The 19,450-nt window shown below is 45.1% G+C and overlaps 1 protein-coding gene across 1 annotated transcript in view; it reads left to right on the forward strand.

Moving 5' to 3' along the window:
• Positions 1–535: 535 nt before the first annotated feature.
• The window catches only part of LOC126203962 (cytospin-A), a 565,388-nt gene continuing 546,473 nt past the window's right edge, over positions 536–19,450 (forward strand). Inside the window, exon 1 of the mRNA XM_049938360.1 lies at positions 536–708. The gene's annotated coding sequence lies outside the window, so the exon portion shown is untranslated. The remainder of the gene's footprint in view (positions 709–19,450) is intronic.

Consider the following 19,450-nt stretch of genomic DNA (forward strand, 5'->3'; position numbering starts at 1 on the left):
CCATTGGTTGACGGCACGATGCTGATGCTGCGGGTGCTGCAAAATTCAAAGAAAGATGCCGGAGACAGTGTTTTGGCGGTCAGAGACGCGACCTGTTGGCAGATGAGTCATTGTGGCGTGGCGTGGTGTTGCGCGGCGCGGCGCTGCGCTGCGCCGTTTGTTATCGCGCGCGGCAGCCGGCGCTGGCTCGGCAGTGGGGGAGGCGGCGTGGCCCGGCCCCTGAGCGCGCCGCGACCCGCCCGATGCAGCCGCGGCCGCAGCGTCAGCCGCTCCTCAGTTTAGCCGAGCGCCCGCCGCCGCTCCGCACGTGACGTGGCGGGAAGAGAACAGAGGCGCGGCATGCGGCGCTCCGCGACGCCTCCGCCTCCGGCAGCGGCCACGGCCCGGCGGCCGGGCGGCGCCTCCCTGCCCGCTAAGCCACCTGCCGCGGGGACCGCCAGGCCGAGACCGGCTGCTAGCGCGGCACGCAGGCCCGCGACCGGTCCCGTCCGCGAAACGAACTGTAAGGCGGCGGCCGGTCCATCCCGTCCCAAGACGAGCGCCGATAAGCCGCCGACCGGTCCTCCCTGCAGGACCGGCGTCGCTGATAGGAAGCCGGCAGCTGGCGCGAGGCCTTCCGCGCCGTCACCGCCGTCGAGAGCCGCCGCGGTCAAGGCCGCTGGGGCACCTGTCGCTGCCGCTGCTGCTGTCGTGGGCGTGGCCTCTAAGGTACCTGCTGCGAGCGGACGACCACTGGCTGCGCAGGCGCCGTCCCCGTTCCCAGCTGATCGTGTCGTGTGCTGCATCAAATTTATTCAGTGACCTTGGCCAGTTATCATAAGCAGAGAGGGAAAGCGCTCACATTTCTGGCAACTGGCCGGGATAGTTTATTGTTCACGAAATCCCTTACATTCCTACTTGCGGCCGGCATAAAATGTTTATCGAAGTATACCCTATCTGCTGGCTGTGGTGGTCTAAATTGCTTTTTTATGATTTTTGCCTTTACGCGTTTCGTAATTGCACTATGACATAGCTATTGTTGTAAACTCAGCAGTCTCGGATAATACAGTGAAAAATTTCAATTTTCAAGCGCAACTTACCACACTTCATTCCACCCAAGTGTCTGATTTACGTCTTGTCAGTTTACTCTGTCGAACGCATGATCGAAGTCAATAGCGACTAGTGCCCCACGCACTCTGCATGCCGCTGCTAATGCGATGATACTCGGTAGTCACCTAGCGTCGTATGTACGTTACTCTTCCCGCCGAGGCATGTTTGATCTCCGAGGAGTCTATCAGAAATTGAAGACCGCAGGCGAGCACCAAGGATGCGCGCGAAAATCTCATTGTCGCAGTTCAAGAGAGTGAGTGGTCTATAATCTCCTGGCATTCTGCCACCGTGTGGTTTGGGTATCGGGATGATGATACCGTCCGTGGGACCCTCCACGTCTTCATTATACCTTCCTACCGACGTCCATATTGTCAATAGTTCGCTATTGCTGTGTTTTAAATTCCACATACACTACACTACACTACAGTACACTACACTCAACAAGTCACCTTACATTGTGTTGCGGAGGATATTTAAGATACCATCATCATCACTTTTTCCCTGTTCCATTCGCGAATGATGCGTCGGAAGAACTTCGGTGGTTACACTCTGATCTGAACTCTCATTACCGATTTTTTATCGTCTTGCCAAATTTGCATGACACGTGTGCAAGAAAGTAATATGTTAACAAACCTTTTTTCCGCTATCAGAGATGAGACAGTAAGCTGTTCAGAACGGTACACAATCGCATCACGGATTTTCCACATGGTCGACGTACACCGGATTGGAATCACGTTCTGTGTGTTGATACATGTTTTAGGAACGTAAAATAATGTTTACCTCAAAGTAAAAAAAATCGAACATGGCGTGCACATGGAGTGCCATCAAATCCTAGTTGAAAGTCAAAACAGGTGCTGCGGAAATAAAGCGCGTAAAGCGCATGGTTGCTGACCTACTTAAAGTGTTACCTAGTGTCCAAAAGTTATCAGTTGGTTCTGATCATTGTGGTTACATACCGGTGTCATTTCCCCGTACACTGGAGCGTTAAGGTGCAGTGAAAATCATTTACTCGGAACTAATATTATTTGTTTTGTTCGAAATGTTAATTCGAAACGTCTGTATTGTTTCTCGTTCTTGGTTTTGTGTGGTGTGTGCTAATCCAGAGCCGGGAGACGACTCTGTCAATTGGCTGTCAAGGTCTCAAGACTTGGCTGCGTAACGGATCATCTTATGCAGCCAAGTCAAGTCAGCTGCTCGGTCTGGACTAAAGATCCGCGATATGAAAACCAAAACTATTCACGTTGTTAAAGACGTCAGGCATAACTTGCACCTTACACTGATCATAACGGTTGTTTTTCCTCTAGCAAAAGATAAATTCCACTCGTTCCATTAAAGGAATTTGCGGACAGCATCTAGACGTGGTATCTAATACAATGAGTACTAAGAGATCGTCGTCGTATTTTAGAGGATAGTTCGGTCGCTGTGGCAACACGTTCTACTAAACAAGTTGAAATTCACATGGAGTGCCAGCAAATCCTACTTGCAAGTTCAGCCGTATGAAAACTGCAATAACGTAGCCGACAACTTTTACTTGACATTAGCCATTCCTTTTTTTTTTTTTCAAAATGTGGTTGTTGTTTTCTCGAAAATATTTATTTGGCCAAACGATTATATAACCATTACTGTGGTGATGCAAGAGTTTTACTCAAAACGTGTCTGTGAATCGGAAATAAGGTCTATGCACCGATTAGTAAGATTTCTTTAAAGTTTGTTCCTTCTGGCCATTTAAAAGGCGCCCCTTGTTTTTCCACTTAAGGGAAATAGTTGTCGACCTATCAAAGTAGTATCCTAATAGACTTTTACAGTAATTAACGAAACGACGAGAGCATTTGATGCGGTGTAGTTACAACCATTATATAATTAAAGGATTCTCTAGTATAGTTGCGATTGTACCGCCATGCCAAATTCCCCATGACGAACTGGTCTGCAAGGACAAATTTTGGGTAGTTCTTTCAAACCACACGAATCATAAGCTACTTTGCTTGCAAGCACTGTGGTCCAGCGTTCGTTTATCGTTTTCTGTTCTAATTACGACGCATTCTCGCAGTGCGAAAACATACGGTTTTACGCGATGACAGCTCATACTTTAGAGGTAGAAGCTTAAGAAATCTTTTTCCACTTAAAATTCCACTGTGTCAGAAGAGATAAAACACAACAGGATTAAATGCTTCTGTCGTCAGAGAAATTTTTTGGAACGCAAACCGTACTTATGACTGCACCTGTGTCACTTTTTGATATATTGAGTTCTTGAGGTAAACTATATCGGAAGGTGGGATCATTCCTGTAGCAAGCTCATTGTCGCAATGTTGCGTTATTGGCTTGCAGTGTGCTTTGGCTTCTGCTTATCAGCACGCTGCAGGGCTGCGAGGCTATCGGTGGAAGTACGTCATGCTGCGACTTCGTTAACCTGATGTGGCTAAATAAAGCTCTCACTGTGCGACAGAGTAGTCACGCTTAAGTGGACCTTGTGTGCTGATAGAACATACGCTGTATTTGTACACTAGTGCCAATCTAATAATCTGCTCAGTTTCTACGTTCGAATAGCGACAAGTTACAACCGACTGACATGTTAACGAAATTTTTAGCGTTCTCATCTACGCGTAATCTTCGTACATCGACAAAACTACTAATGTAGCCATAAATTGGTACACTGTTTCTGGCAGAGAGAAAGATGTAGTGGGTTATAATCAGAATTAGAGCGAAACAGGGCATCTGTAGACGGGTAGTCGGTTGACAGTATTTGTGGTATTCTATTGAATCGTCGTTCAGTTGAATCTTAGTTCAGTTGATCACTTGCTAGGTCGAAGTAACGTGCATTTTCTGTCTTAATGTAATGCCGTACAATTGGTAACAGAACTAAGAGAATAATTAAACAGTCTGCACCTAATCAAAAGTGGACATATTTGACACAGGGAGCTATCCACTAAACTCTTCCGTAGAAAAAACGTAGGAGTATGTATTTTCCATAAGTCGATTGCTGTTCTTATTGTTAGAAGCTGACGGCTTTCGGGCAGTATAGTAGATCTTCAAATGGTTCAAATGGCTCTGAGCACTATGGGACTTAACATCTGAGGCCATCAGTCCCCTACAACTTAGAACTACTTAAACCTAATTAACCTATGGACATCACACACATCCATACCCGAGGCAGGATTCGAACCTGCGGCCGTAGCAGTCACGCGGTTTTAGACTGAAGCGCCTGGAACCGCTCGGCCACCGCGGCCGGCCGTAGATCTTCAGACCTATTAAATAGTATAAAAGTAAATGACAATTGTTGCCAGTCCGGTGTTACAATATTACAGAGCTAAAGAAATTTATATGTAATTACAAGAGTTTTCGTAGTTTCCCGTAACTAAGGAGTAACTAGTCTCAACGGAACTAAGAGTTTCATCGTTAATACGTGTAGAGGGCATTCATTAACAATATAGGCTTTTACGCCCATCAAATTTATCTTAAAATTTTAATATGAACCGATAGCACACAATTATAGCTTCAGTATTTGACAATGAAACTGAGATTCCAGTTAAGAATGGCTACTCTGAAATATGAGAAATGATGTGTAACGTAACTTTAATATTGTAATTATACAGCATTTTTTTAGCTCTGTTACAAACGCAGGGTTAGAACAAATTGACGTCTGTTTTTATTTTGTGTAATTGAGTAAAGACAAGCGACACTGCAGGGACCAGTCAGTTTGAAATAAAAAAAAAACAGCTAGTGTCATTCCATTTAAAATTTTTGTATGTTCTTCCATTTCGTATTACTTTCACTGGATACCACGGAAGACACTTGTCCAGTAACATCTGAAGTACTTCGGTTCTGTTTAGCGTATCAAATACTTTCTCGTTATCAACAAGAGCATTGTAAGGAGGTACATGAAATTCCTACAGTTTTTCTGTTAAGTATATAGTGGGGAAAACACACAATGTGCACTATCTGCCCTTACGGCAAACGGTTGAGTGCATAATTGCTCCTGCTGTTAAATAAACTCTTCTCCGGAAGACCTTGACATACACTATGCGTAGCGAACTTTCGCCTCAGTAATTTGCGCACTACTGCAATTTTCCACTCACCTCGTACACGTCTGAATTTCTAACAAGAGTTTTAAAAAAATTAAAAATATTTCTTTATGTACAATTAAACAGTTCAGAATTTTTATGATCATAACCTGGTACCTTTTTATTCCTCACTGTTCAATGAAGCTATACTTATTTATTGTTATTGAATTTGCGGAAATGTTTATGTCTATAGGATTGCTGTAATTGTCGCTAGAATTCGAAGTGCTGTTTCTGTGCGGTCATGAGGCTGCCCAGTCAGACGGCTGTAAACTGGCGACTCGTGGTGGCCGCACCTCCCGCTGAGAACGGGGACGTGCTGGAAGCCTGGCTGGAGCCGCTGCTGCCTCCGCGGCAGGGCTCGCGCTGAATGGGCTGCGCGGTGTCGCTTATCACAGGCACTGTTTATCTCAAGTATTACCCGCACGAAACGGCGCAGGCACAATTTCCTCCTCAAGTTTCCTCGAAACTTGGTGCAAGCAGCAGCACAGTGACTTACGGTGTTACTACGAGAAACACAATAGCAAGAAAAAATGGTGGGGGGGGGGGGGGCGGGCAATAAGGGAGGAAAGTTAAATCTGTTGCGTATTTCACATTTTTAGTTCATTCTGAGGCTGTTGTCCGTCTGTATGTTGAAGAGCTTATACACATCACGGACAGACGGAAAATGGGTTGGTGCATATCCAGAACGGCTTATAATAATCTGAAAATTGTTAAATCTACATGACAATTTCTTTCATAATTCTCGAGTCTCTCTGTCTGGATCAAAGGGCAAAAAGGAAGGTCATAATTCTGTGACCATGTACCAGCCTTTGCACTGGCGTCACTCTTGTCTCGGCTCCAGCGTAATTTTATTTGTCACAACTTTGTTGAGACTGCTAGATGTATGTAGTATGGTAACGGGTAAGGCCCGCCCGGTTGGCCGTGCGATCTAACGCATGGCTTTCCAGAGTGGGAAGGAGCGCCTGATCCCCGGCACGAATCCGTCCGGCGGATTTGTGACGAGGTCCGGTGAACCGGCCAGTCTGTGGATGGTTTTTAGATGGTTTTCCATCTGCCTCGGCGAATGCGGGCTGGTTCCCCTTATTCCGCCTCAGTTACACTATGTCGTCGATTGCTGCGCAAACAAGTTCTCCACGTACGCGTACACCACCATTACTCTGCCACGCAAACATGGGGGTTACACTCGTCTGGTGTGAGACGTTCCCTGGGGGGATACACAGGGGGCCGAATCGCACAATAACCCTGGGTTCGGTGTTGGGCGGCGGAGGGGTGAACTGGACTGCGGTAGTCGTCGTGGGGTTGTGGACCACTGCGGCTGTGGCGGGGACGGAGCCTCTCCGTCGTTTCTAGGTCCCCGGTTAACGTACAATGCAATACAATGGTAACGGGTGTAACTAACTGTGGAATAGATCAGCTGTTGGAACTAGCGAAGGTGACATCACATGTCTAAGTCAAATTTTTGGAGAAAAAAAGTTATGGGATGATAGATTGAAGTTGAATCATACGCAAAAACTTAATTTAAGCGAAGTTAAATAGAACAGCCCTTCTTTTCGTAATTTTATTCATTATGAGAAAAGACGGAGGAAATTTTTGTAAGTCTTACACAGTCGATTCAACAAAGTTAAATATTTTATAAGCTGAATACTGGTCAGACGAATGATTGCTATTCACTAATGAAATCTAGATATTACAGTGTAATGTATTATTTTGCATATTTATTACAATATTAGTGCAGGCAGAATAGTATCGCTTAATATGCTAACACTCTTAACGATACTAATGGTACGAAAGAAATTCAAACATCAGTGATACTGCTAAATCGTACACAAAGAACCGGGCAGCCTTAATGGCTGCACATCAGTAAGTCGACAGAAACAGTTAGTGTCCCAAATGTCAGAGCCATGTACTGAATTTTGACAACAGATTTTACATGATCACTCTAGAATGTTTTCTGTGCGCTTTGGGGTGGATAGGGCCGCGAATGTGAAAGGTAATGCCAAAGTGGGTTAGACTGAAAAATTTTTACGTTTTACAACACAATTATTAAATGCTATCTAAAAAAGACCCACATCGCTCTTCATTTTCATTTGTCTTCTAAGAATATTCCAGATCACTTGAGAACATGCAAAATGAACATTCAAAAAAATCTTGAAACTGTTAATATTTCACGCTCAAAGACTCTCGAACGCTAAAAAATACTTTTAAGTACTCATGAATCCAGTTAAGTACTTAACAACAATGCCCTAATATGAAATAAATCGCCTTCATTTATTCATTTCTATATGCGATAGAAAGAACATTCGGAATATCTCAAAACATTCATAAATATTCGAGAACGGTAAAGAAAACTGGGCAATAATCTACGATACTCCGGAGTACTTCAGGATATCCGACACTATTTTACAACATTCGAGAATATTAGTTAAATTCAAAAATACTCGTAAAATCTCTAACATCATAAATATCCAATTTTTTCCCCCTAGAAATACATATTGCTGGAGGCGTGGGTTGCGGTGTTACGGCAGCATGGACGGACAAACCAGAATTACCATGCGTGTATATTGATTTTAACCATCTAAAACTTAATATATTTCAGTATAAAAGGAAATAGCCTTCGTGTTCAAAACATTTATCATGCAAATATGCCATAATAAAATTGTCAGACTGTATATGCATTCCCAAAGATGAACTGTCATGCTTCTTTGTCATGCAATTAAGCGTCAGCCTAATTTGACAATGGAGAACATAACCAGTTGTTTTCGATTTAAATAATAGGCTTGTAGAATCGGGACTGAAAGAAAGTTTACTATTTCTGTAGCCACTTTCTCTTGACATTCAAGTTCTAAGTAATTTTTATTCTCTCGTATACTGTTTTGTAGACTAAAATGGTAAACACTCCAGTATATCCATGTCTGCGTACCATAGGTGCACTTAATCATTCCTTGCACACAGGTTGTCCGCTGTATTACAGGAGATATATTTGCAGACACGGACAAGATTTTCGTCTGATTCCAGGTAGCATTATTGCCGACTTAATCTGATGTTCGGTGAAGCAGTGTCCTTAATGACATTATTCAGCTCGAAGGGGTTGCGATTTCTTCTACTCTCAGTAATTTGTTGACTAACTTAAACAACGCGACCTCTTTATCCACACCTCTCCATCGTAAGCTAAATGACCGCGGTGGCCTTTGCCGGTGAGCCTTTGCTTACGAGCTTTTAAGCCCGCCTGACATTCTTCCCGGTCGCGAGATAACACGTGCTGATCGATCGAAGGCGTGCGTGACTGCACCGCTCCTCGCGCTCACGGAAGGCTCTCGCCGAAATTACGAGCCCAGGAATAGCTTACTGTGTAGGAGCTTGATCCTTATTGCTCTTCATTGTGCGCAGCAGAAATAAGCTGTGCAAACATTTCTGGTACACAGTCGGCGGAGCTCACCGGCAGCATTCCTGGCCTATCACTTGTGCGATAGGGGAGAGCACGCAGGTTGGAATCTGTCACTCACTGTTGCCTGTCAGCACTTGCTACGCTTATCACTCACTGCTCTTCTGAGCGATATCTGAAGGCGCTTAGCGCCGCGTCTCAGGCACAATCTCCCTCTTGTAAAATAGCAGGGTACTTGTTCTCAGTGAAGTGGTTCTATAGCCTGTGCAGGACGGATGAGATCTACGCCAATATAAGCTTTCATGGGCCAAGAAATTAGTCGTATGTTGTGTCCTCCCTCCTAAGCGACCCACAGTACAACCTGATCCAGAACTCTATTCAGACGACCGGCTCCTCGGCGTTGTAGCACAGTCCCGTTCCTTGGGCCTTATTTTTGACGTGGTTGCCCCACATTCGCTACCTAAAGGCTACACGTATGCAGAAGCTTAATGTTCTCTGCCTCCTGGCCCACAAATCTTTGGATGCAGACGTACCACTATTCTCCATATTTACCGTGCTCTGGTCTTGTCCAGACTACATTATGGTAGTCAGGTTTATGGTTCAGCGTTTCCTTCCACTCTGCAGATACTTGGACCCTGTTCACCACTGCGGGGTGTGTCGGACGGTTTTGTGCATTTCGCACTAGTCCCGTTGACAGTCTTCTCGCAGAAGCGGCGATTCCCCCTTCACACATAGGACGGAGCCAGCGCCTGGTTTCGTATGCAATCGCCATTCGCAAAGGCCCTGACCATTCCGTGTACGCCGTCCTCCTCGCAAACGAGGGATGTCTTCATCCTGACAACCGGCCACGGGAGGGATTACTGGTTTGACTGCGTCTCACTTCCCTCTGTCGGGATCTCCATCTTCACTCACTACAATGAGTCCCGTGTACTTCCTATCTCCACTGGATGGTGCCTAGACCATGGATTAGGACAGCCTATTCCAGGGACCAAGGTCTCTATCGTCCCTATGGTTTTCCGGCGTCTTGTACGTGCCATCCTTGCAGAGTTTCAGGGTGCCACTATCTTCTACACTGATGGTTCTAAGACAGTAGGTAATGTGATACACGCTTTCGCGTCTCCTACTGGCTTAGAACACCATTTATTGTCGAGATCATGTAATTTGTCCACAGCAGGGGCTCTAGCCATCTACAGAGCCATCCATTTTGTTTTTTAGGCGTCCCTCCACAGTTAATAAATTTGTACCGACTCAATGAGCAGCCTGCTGACTATTGACGGATGATACTCTCGCCACCCTTTGGTCTCTGCTATCCATCACCACCTCTCCGCCCTACGCCGTGCCGCCTGCTCCGTTGTCTTTCACTGGGTCCCAAGTCGTGTGGGCGTCCCAGGGAATGAACTGGCTGACCTTTTGACTAGAGAAGTAGTTACTTACCACAATTCCCTTTCATGATTGCAGCTGCGGATATGCGGATCTACGTCAAATCTCTCTTTGCCCAAAAGTGGAATGACATCTGGTGCGGTACTGCCAACAGTAATAAACTTTGAACACTCAAGGAGTCTGGCGTTCTTCCTTCCTCCCCTCTCGGAAGTAGTCCACTGCTTTATGCCGTCTATGCATTGATCGTAGCAGGCTCACCCATCGTTTCCTCTTGCGTAACGAACCGCCCCCACAATGTGGTATCCCACATATTGGTGGAATGTCCCCTTCTTTTGGCCTTTTCTGCTAAGTTTGGTCTTCCAAATTCCTTAATTTTAATATAAGCAGACAATTCACTGATGGTTGAACGGGTCCTCGCTTTCCCCCGTGAAAGCGGTTTTTATTTGCAGATCTAAGTTCTTGCTTTACTCTTGGGGCAGGGTGGTTGTGGTTGGGGCCTCTCTTCATGTCTTCTCTGTCTGGGACCCGATGACCACTCCTTCATGGAAGGACCGCTCTTTTTTCCCCGTTTTTAGATTTGCTGTCACCATTTATGCCTTTTACTGCGTGTGTTTTAACTTCATTATTTTATGATTTGACTCCCCTGCCTGGATCCGTCCACTTTTAGCGGACCCTCTTTCCTCCATGATTAACTTCGGAATCGCGGGAGTGATGAGCTCCCTGTTTGGTCCTATAAACACTTTCAATCAATCAGTTGTGTGGTGCGTCAGAACTAATAGTAAGTGTCGTCCCTGACAGTCCTGGTGTTAGCACGAACATACTATCATTGGACCATCGTACGAAAATCGAAATTCTCGTTTGGTATAACGAACTTCACCTTCTTTAGAAATGAACATTTTCTCAACCTGAGATATAACTACATACATTTACTTACGATCGCATAAGATGCGAAAGACTAAGAGCGTGTGAAATGAAATTGTTGAGAGACGAACAACTGATTACCCCAAATGCGATCACAAAAGGAATGAAAAGTGTTGAAGGAACGTTTGAAGTAAGCCATGATACATTACGTACAGAACTGAGCAAGTGGAGAAAACATTCGCAACGAATGAACTCGGATAGGATTAACATATTCCCTTTGATTTAGTAAGTGGCCACTTAAGTAAAATTATGTCATCCAAGTGACTGCCATTCTCTCGAACGCTTGATGATAGCCTCTCACAATGGTGATTTTTTTTTTTTTTTTCTGGGACCTCCCGGCTTTTCCTTGGCGTATTTCCTGTTCTTCTGAAAGTTGTAACATGTTGTCGTGTCGTATTGCGATTTGGAAGTGTGCGATTAAAATGGCGACACATCACCTACCGCATCGCAACGCGAAACTCAGGATATAGCACAAAGGCCTTGTTACGGAAATGGCGGACCGTCCTGAATTTAGTGGAGTACACGCCGTCGCCCTCCCACCACTGTCACTGGTTTAATAACTAATATAAAAACGTCCCTTTAGCTTATGTCACCGTATGAAGAGCTGTAGGTCTTCATATAATAATCCCTATAGCATTCATGTCGCTGCTGGAATCTATCACTGAGCGTGCATCGGTTGCGACATTCTATAACCAAAGCGAAGCTGTTCTCGTGAATTTCGTAGAACAGGTATAGGAGAAAAGCTGTCAGAGAATCTGCTGCAATGGTCAAATATCGCACATAGGGAGCATCACAATAAGACAAGGGAGAGAAGGGTGCTTACAGATGCATTGTCATTTTGGTCTCTCTGAACACGGAAATAAGTGAGAGGAAATATTATGTGCTGGTACGAGGTACACTGCGTCACGCACTGTACTTTCCTAACGGAATACACACTGTGTTCTAATTCGATGCCCAAACTGACATAGTACGACGGAGCCAACAACAGATACCTTCCGTTAAGCAATGAGGTGTCGGAAACGCACACAGTGGGTACCAAACATGAATAAGATCGTCCGTGGCGAAGGAGATAAGTGAGAAATACATTCTTCAAACATCGTTACACGGAAATTGATTTCAGGTCTTTAGTGTTGACACCCTGACGTCTGCATCGAGCCAGTAAACAGCCTGTAACGCTGTAGAGCCTGCGTGACGGTCGTAGTACACAAATGGTGCGCTGTATTAGTGGATCACAGTATTAATGCGCTTCGGTCGGCTGGTCGTAAGTTACCGTGAAAGGAGTAGAATAATCACATTTCTTCCTTCAATGCACCCGTCGCCGTGCTCCCATGTGGAACAGGTGCTAATTCGTCCTCGCCGGAGGCATCGGAAAAGCTTACAAGGTACAATACTGATCATTTTGTTCTCCACAGCTGATTTATGTTAATTTTAAGCAGGACCTGTAACGTTAAAATAGGAAGACCTCATTTCAGAACTGCGTTCAAGAAGTGGTGATAGATGGAGACCGGTACGGTCGCAGGTTCGAATCCTGCCTCGGGCATGGATGTGCGTGTTGCCCTTAGGTTAGTTAGGTTTAAATAGTTCTGAGTTCTAGGGGATTGATGACCTCAGATGTTAAGTCCCATAGTGCTCAGAGCCATTTTCTCCATTTTGATAGATGGAGACGGTATAATATTTGGCACTTCAAAGTTATGTGGTCATCGGTTGTTTAAGTTGACGCGTGTGTGGACTCAGAGTGGCTGGAAAGGGCTAAACAACCAGACTGTTTGTCCATCACATTAAGAAATATTGTAACTTAAAGAACCTTCTCTGTCGAAATGACAGATTCCGCGGTCCCTGGATGAAGTTATGACTTCAGGACACAAAGAACGTTGTTCGGTGATAACATGTACAAACAACGCAGCGAGTCCATGTTACAGGCTTACATATCACTGGAAATGTTTGGTACAGTGGTCCAGATATCACGGGCGTTATCTGCGGAATCAAACAGGTCCGTGCGCGTTATAGTGGTAGGAATGGTTGTACAATGAAATGCATTAAATCATCCAGTGCATATCCTTCCACGGTAATTAGAAACTGGCATCAATGCTGAAACTTACCCTTTGAATGTAAAGAAAGACTGTGCTGGTAAAACTTCTATGTCACGTGATACTGAAACTCCAGAGTGATACTGAACGTACTGAGACTGTTTTCTCTTTACTTAATCTGATCATTTCTAAACCGACACACGATATTTTAGCGCAACGCAGTCCAACTTTTAATAATCCCTACAAAAGAACAGCCCTGTCTAACAGTAATCCATACCCTTAAAGAATCACTTACCTCACAAAAATCTTCGTGTATTTATCGCTGTCTGTTGGTGACACTGAAGATCGCACTTAACGTTCTTTCCGTATAAACTGGATTTTTACGAATCCAGTTTATTAATTTCGATTAATTGGTGTGACAGTTTTATTTCTCACCACCTCAGGCTTTGTTAAAGTGAACCATAGCTACACTGTTTTTACGAACGTGTTCACACAAAGTTCTATTCCATTTGGCATCCAGGGGCTTAACAGCGGTCGCCTTTGTGTTCGACGGTAAAACCGAGTGGGAGCGTCGCGCCTTCTGTGGAGCGTGAAAAGTTTGTGACACGCCTAAGCGCGTATCCACTTGTTACGGTAGCGGAGCGCCCAGTGATCGCGAACATACTAGTTAAGTGGCGTTGCGTTCTGTTGGATGTCATGTTCGAGTATTTGACGGCTAAGCTGAACGTTAACTGTTGGTGTGAGTGGCGGCTGTGAGAGAATGTGCGGTGCATAGCTGTTTTTCAGCTGTTGCGAATACGAGGTTGGGGGAGAGGGAGGGAGGTACATAGAGGAGAAAGACTTTGCTTGGCCTTCAGAAACTCGGTCGGTTCGGGACCCTTTTTTTTATTAAAAAAGAAGCATCTAATGATTTTGTCTGACTGGAATTCATTCCACGACAAATGCGTTTAAGAATCCAGATGTAAAAAGCATGCCAAGTGACAAAAGAAATATGCATGGGGAGGCGGTGTCGTATACGTCAGAAGAAATTACAGGTTTCTGTTACACTCCTCTAATTTTCTTAGAATACATGAGAGTGAGGGCGTAGCAGTCAGACACTGAACATACATTTCAGGGAGCAGAGTACAAATACCCGTACCGCCATCCCTGAATCTCTCCAGGAGAATGACAGCAATATAACTGTCTGTCTACATCCGTACTTTGCAAACAACTGTGGAGTGCACGGCAGAGCGTATTTACCAATGTACTATAATCAGACCACTGAAAGAACGTCCTTATAGTTCACGTTCGTGGAGGGCATTGTATGGACGTACACTCTATCGCCAATCCAAGCTCTGGAATATGTAAACGTTGCCGTGGTGGTGGTGCCCCTTTACCAGCCCGAAACCCAAAGTCGCACATGGTGCTGTACGCGGATCGTGTTACCGATTAAATTCCTGTTAAAAAAACGTTGTAAAGTGTCGCAATGTTAATTTCAAACATATGTGATACGCTCTACTCAAGCTGCACGAAAGTGAGCAGGGGCACTACTTCGAAGAGCCAGCCTTGTTAGCTCGTATATAATTGACGATGGTACGTCTTGGTGGAAAGAGCAACAGTGACCCTTACATACCTTTCGTCAAATGTCGTCGCTTGAGTAACGGCAGCTCTGTAAATTGTGTCAACCTTCGCGGATAAAATAACGAGGGAGACTGCTGGAGATTCACAAGAATCAACTTCTGCTTTTGCGACTTCAAGAAACATCTGAGTGCACGTTGCTAAAACGACGTAACTCGTTAATTTTTGAGAAGACTTAATTCGGCGACGTACATGAACTGAAGAGCCAAAGAAACTGGTACACCTGCCTAATATCGTGTAGGGCCCCCGCGAGGACGCACGAGTGCCGCAAACACGACGTAGCATGTACTCCACTGATGTCTGACGTAGTGCAGGAGGGAAGTGACACCGTGAATCAAGCAGGACTGTCCATAAATCCGTAAGGGGATGCAGATCCCTTCCGAACACCGCGTTGCAACGCATCCCAGATACGCTCAATAATGTTAATGTCTGGGGAGTTTGTGGGCCAGCGGAAGTGTTCAAAATCAGAAGTGTGTTCCTGAAGCCACTCTTTAGCAATTACGGACGTGTGGGGTTTCGCATTGTTCTGCTGGAATTGCCAAAGTCCGTTGGAATGCACAATGGATGTGAATGGATGCAGGTGATCAGTAAGGATGCTTACGTACGTGTCACTTGTCAGTAGTATCTATCAAGGCGTGTCAAGGGTCCTATATCACTCAAACTACACATGCCCCGTACCATTACAGAGCCCCCACCAGCAGGAACAGTCCCCTGCTGACATGCAGAGTCCATGGATTCTTGAGGTTGTCTCCATAACCGTACAGTTCCATCCGCTCGATACAATTTGAAACGAGACTCATCCGACCAGGAACATGTTGCCAGTGATCAACAGTCCAATTTTGGTTTTGACGGGCCCAGGCGAGGCGTAAAACTTTGTGTCGTGCAGTTATTAAGGGTACACGAGTGGCCCTTCGCTCCGAAAGCCGATATCGATGACGTTTCGTCGAATGGTTCGTACGCTGATACTTGTTGATGGCCCAGAATTGAAAACTGCAGAAATTTGCGGAAGGGTTGCAATTCTGTCACGTTCAACGATACTCTCTAGTGGTCGTCGGTCCCGTTCTTGCAGGTTCTTTTCCCGGCCGCAGCTATGTCTGAGATTTGATGTTTCACCGGATTTCTGATATTCACGGTGCACTCGTGAAGTCGTCGTACGGGAAAATCCCCACGCCATCGCTACCTCTGAGATGCTGTGTCCCACCGGTCGTGCGCCGACTGTAACACCACGTTCAAACTCACTTAAATCTTGATAACCCGCCGTGGTAGCAGCTGTAACCGATCTAACAACTGCGCCAGACACCTTTTTCCGTATATAGACGTTCCCGACCGCAGCGCCATATCCTGCCTGTTTGCGTATCTCTGTATTTGAATACGCATGCCTCTACCAGTTTCTTTGGAGCTTCAGCGTATTTTGACTGTTACGCGTGGAAAGAATATCCTATCCAGAAGCAGCTTCTTATGTAACCACGAGATACTAAGTTGTTTTTCAGAAGAAAAGCCGTCATTTGAGTGATATTCCGAATAGTAGTGTTTTGATGGAAAACGTTCTATGGAAGAAGAGTTCTGCGTAATAAGAATATCGTTCCCTGGAAATGCTGTTAATTGAAGCAAGTACCTGACTTTGTTAGGTCGACGAAACATGGGTAAATACTGGCCTTTGCAGACTGACTGCGAGGACTGATCACACTGCACGAGAATCAGTGGAAGGCTCATTGGAAAAGCCAGTTAGCTTATTTTTTTATATGCGACTTGGAAGAGCAGTTGAACGGAATGGACAGTGTCTTGAAAGGAGAATATAAGATGAACATCATCAAAAGCAAAACGAGGATAATGGAATGTAGTCGAATTAAGTCTGGTGATGCTGAGGGAATTAGATTAGGAAATGAGACACTTAAAGTAGTAAAGGAGTTTTGCTATTTGGGGAGCAAAACAACTGATGATGTTCGAAGTAGAGAGGATATCAAATGTAGACTGGCAATGGGGCAATGGCAAGGAAATCGTTTCTGAAGAAGAGGAAGTTGTTAACATCGAGTATACATTTAAGTGTCAGGAAGTAGTTTCTGAAAGTATTTGTATGGAGTGTAGCCATGTATGGAAGTGAAACATGGACGATAACTAGTTTGGACAAGAAGAGAATAGAAGCTTACGAAATGTGGTGCTACAGAAGAATGCTGAAGATAAGGTGGGTAGATCACGTAACTAATGAGGAGGTATTGAATAGAATTGGGAAGAAGAGAAGTTTGTGGCACAACTTGACTAGAAGAAGGGATCGGTTGGTAGGACATGTTTTGAGGCATCAAGGGATCACAAATTTAGCATTGGAGGGCAGCGTGGAGGGTAAAAATCGTAGAGGGAGACCAAGAGATGAATACACTAAACAGATTCAGAAGGATGTAGGTTGCAGCAGGTACTGGGAGATGAAGCTTGCACAGGATAGAGTAGCATGGAGAGCTGCATCAAACCAGTCTCAGGACTGAAGACGACAACAACAACAACAACAACATGACAATGTTAAATGCAAGCATGCAGATGTACATGCCTTGTGTTGTACAGGCGCCGGATGTCAATTTGTCCCATGGAGTTCCATGCCTGTTGCACTTCATCGATCAATACAAGGACGGTTAATAATGTCTGTTGATGACGATGTCGTTGTCGTTCGATGATGTCCCATACGTGCTCTTTTGGACACAGATCTGGTAATTGAGCGGCCAAAGCATCATGCTGACACTCTGTAGAGCTTGCTGGGTTACAACAACGGTATGTGGGCAAACGTTATCTTGTTAGAAAACACCCCCTGGAAAGCCGTTCATGTATGGCAGAACAACAGATCGAATCTCCACACTGACACACAGATTTGCAGTCAAGATGCGTGGGATAACCACGAGAGTGCTCCTCGTGTCTTAAGAAATCGAACCCCGGACTACAGCTCTAGATGTAGGTCCAGTGGTCTACCACACACACAGGTTGACTGCAGGCCCTGAACTGGCCTCTTCCTAGCTGGCGCAGAGGCAGAACCAGCTTTCATCAGAAAACACAACAGACGTCGACCCTGCCCTCCAGTGAGGTCTCGCTTGACACCACTGAAGTCGCAGAAGGCGGTGGTTTGGGGCCGGTGGAATGCACGCAACAGAGCGTGTCTCGAAGCTGTCAATGAAATAACCAATTTGGAATTGTGGTGACAACTGCTTCCCTCACGGTAGTGCCACGTGACCGTCTGGAGCCTGGTCGTCTCGGGACCTTACATTCTCGTGACCACCGCTGCCGGTACTCAGGTACAGTTGCTACTTTTCTGCCAAATTTTTCTGCAATATTTCAGAGGAACATCCATCTTCCAGTAGCCTATTACACGACCTCGTTCAAATTCAGTGAGGTGTTAATAATGGCGCCTTTGATGCCCTAAGGGCGTTCTTGACTAACATTGAGCGACCACGTTCAATCTTAGAGGTTCAAATGGTTCAAATGGCTCTGAGCACTATGGGACTCAACTGCTGTGGTCATAAGTCCCCTAGAACTTAGAACTACTTAAACCTAACTAACCTAATGACAGCACACAACACCCAGCCATCACGAGGCAGAGAAAATCCCTGACCCCGCCGGGAATCTAACCCGGGAACCCGGGCGTGGGAAGCGAGAACGCTACCGCACGACCACGAGATGCGGGCAATCTTAGAGGTAACTGACGCTCACAACCGTTACAGTGTGTATTTAAAGAAAATTTGATTTGCATTCTCATAGTGGGTTACTAGCGCCACTATTTTGCCACTGGCGCGAAAATTTGAATAGACTTGTTTCAGATGTAGAATCACGCTACCAGCTTTCGTTTAACAGAACTTCTTGGTGTTTGCGAGATTTTTTTCGTTCGTGTAGTAATTGGATATTACTGTGAAGTGCACAAGGAGAGCTATGATCGATTTCATGCCTCCATCATTTTCAAGTCAGAGCTTTTGGTCAGTCTCAAATAACTGAATCGTCCACGGGGCATTACAAACAAATTCTCCTTTCTTTCCCATATGTGATGTCTTTAAGTGAAGACGGTATACCACAAATGAGGACGTCGTTAAAGAGTGCCACTTCCACTGGAGTAAAGAACTTGCCTCGCTCTAAAGCATAAATGGATGATCATAGCAGCATGTTTTTTCTCAAGAAGTAACAAAACTTGGGGGCAAACTGCGTAGTGTCCAGAATTCTCAGTCGACGATACAGTAAAGGCATGGGGAACACACGTTGTCTCAAAGGCGCTTCTGCCTTGTGTCAGTGGGAGAGGTCTGTTTATCGGGTGATAACACGATGTCGGTAATTACCCACTCGACGCTCGGGAGAAATTAGGTCTCGTTAACTGCTTTCCCCGGCGGTGACGAGGATACCGCTGCGTGAAGGAGTTAACTTATCCGCGCACGGTACCATGAACGTAATTTTTAATTTTTACTTATAGTTTTACAGTATTTTATAACGATCCTCCAAAACGAAGTTAGGCTTCACGTTTCTATGTGCTACATGGTGTTAATAGACCAAAATTTAACATAAAACTGAGTGAATGTAAACAACTGTAACAATGGTTACAGAGTACAGAAATTTAATATGCTCTTAGACTTCCGTATCCAAGACTGAATCTATTAATAGTCTACAGACTGTACATCTCTGTAGAGGCTAGGGAACTGGTCGTATCGAATGGTTTACATAAATGATAGTAACAGGAAAGGCATCTGAATGTCGCTTCCTCCAAACGCAATTATACCAGGTGAAATGACGCAGTGGTTAAGGGTACTGTCTTGTAACTGGGAAGGAACAGGCAATTTTGATTTCGCTATTCTGTGGTTTCCTTGAAGAATATTAGAGTGGTTTCTTAAGTTCCTGGCCACACGTAACTACTGCTGCGTACCTAATAACCCTGCTCTTGGTCACATACTAGTCACTGATCTAGTCTGCTTATGGGCTGCTAAATCATGCTATTTCGCGCCTCACTTACTGTACACTGT

This window comes from Schistocerca nitens, chromosome 9 (assembly GCF_023898315.1).
Source record: "Schistocerca nitens isolate TAMUIC-IGC-003100 chromosome 9, iqSchNite1.1, whole genome shotgun sequence".
In the NCBI taxonomy this organism is placed as follows: Eukaryota; Metazoa; Arthropoda; class Insecta; order Orthoptera; family Acrididae; genus Schistocerca; species Schistocerca nitens.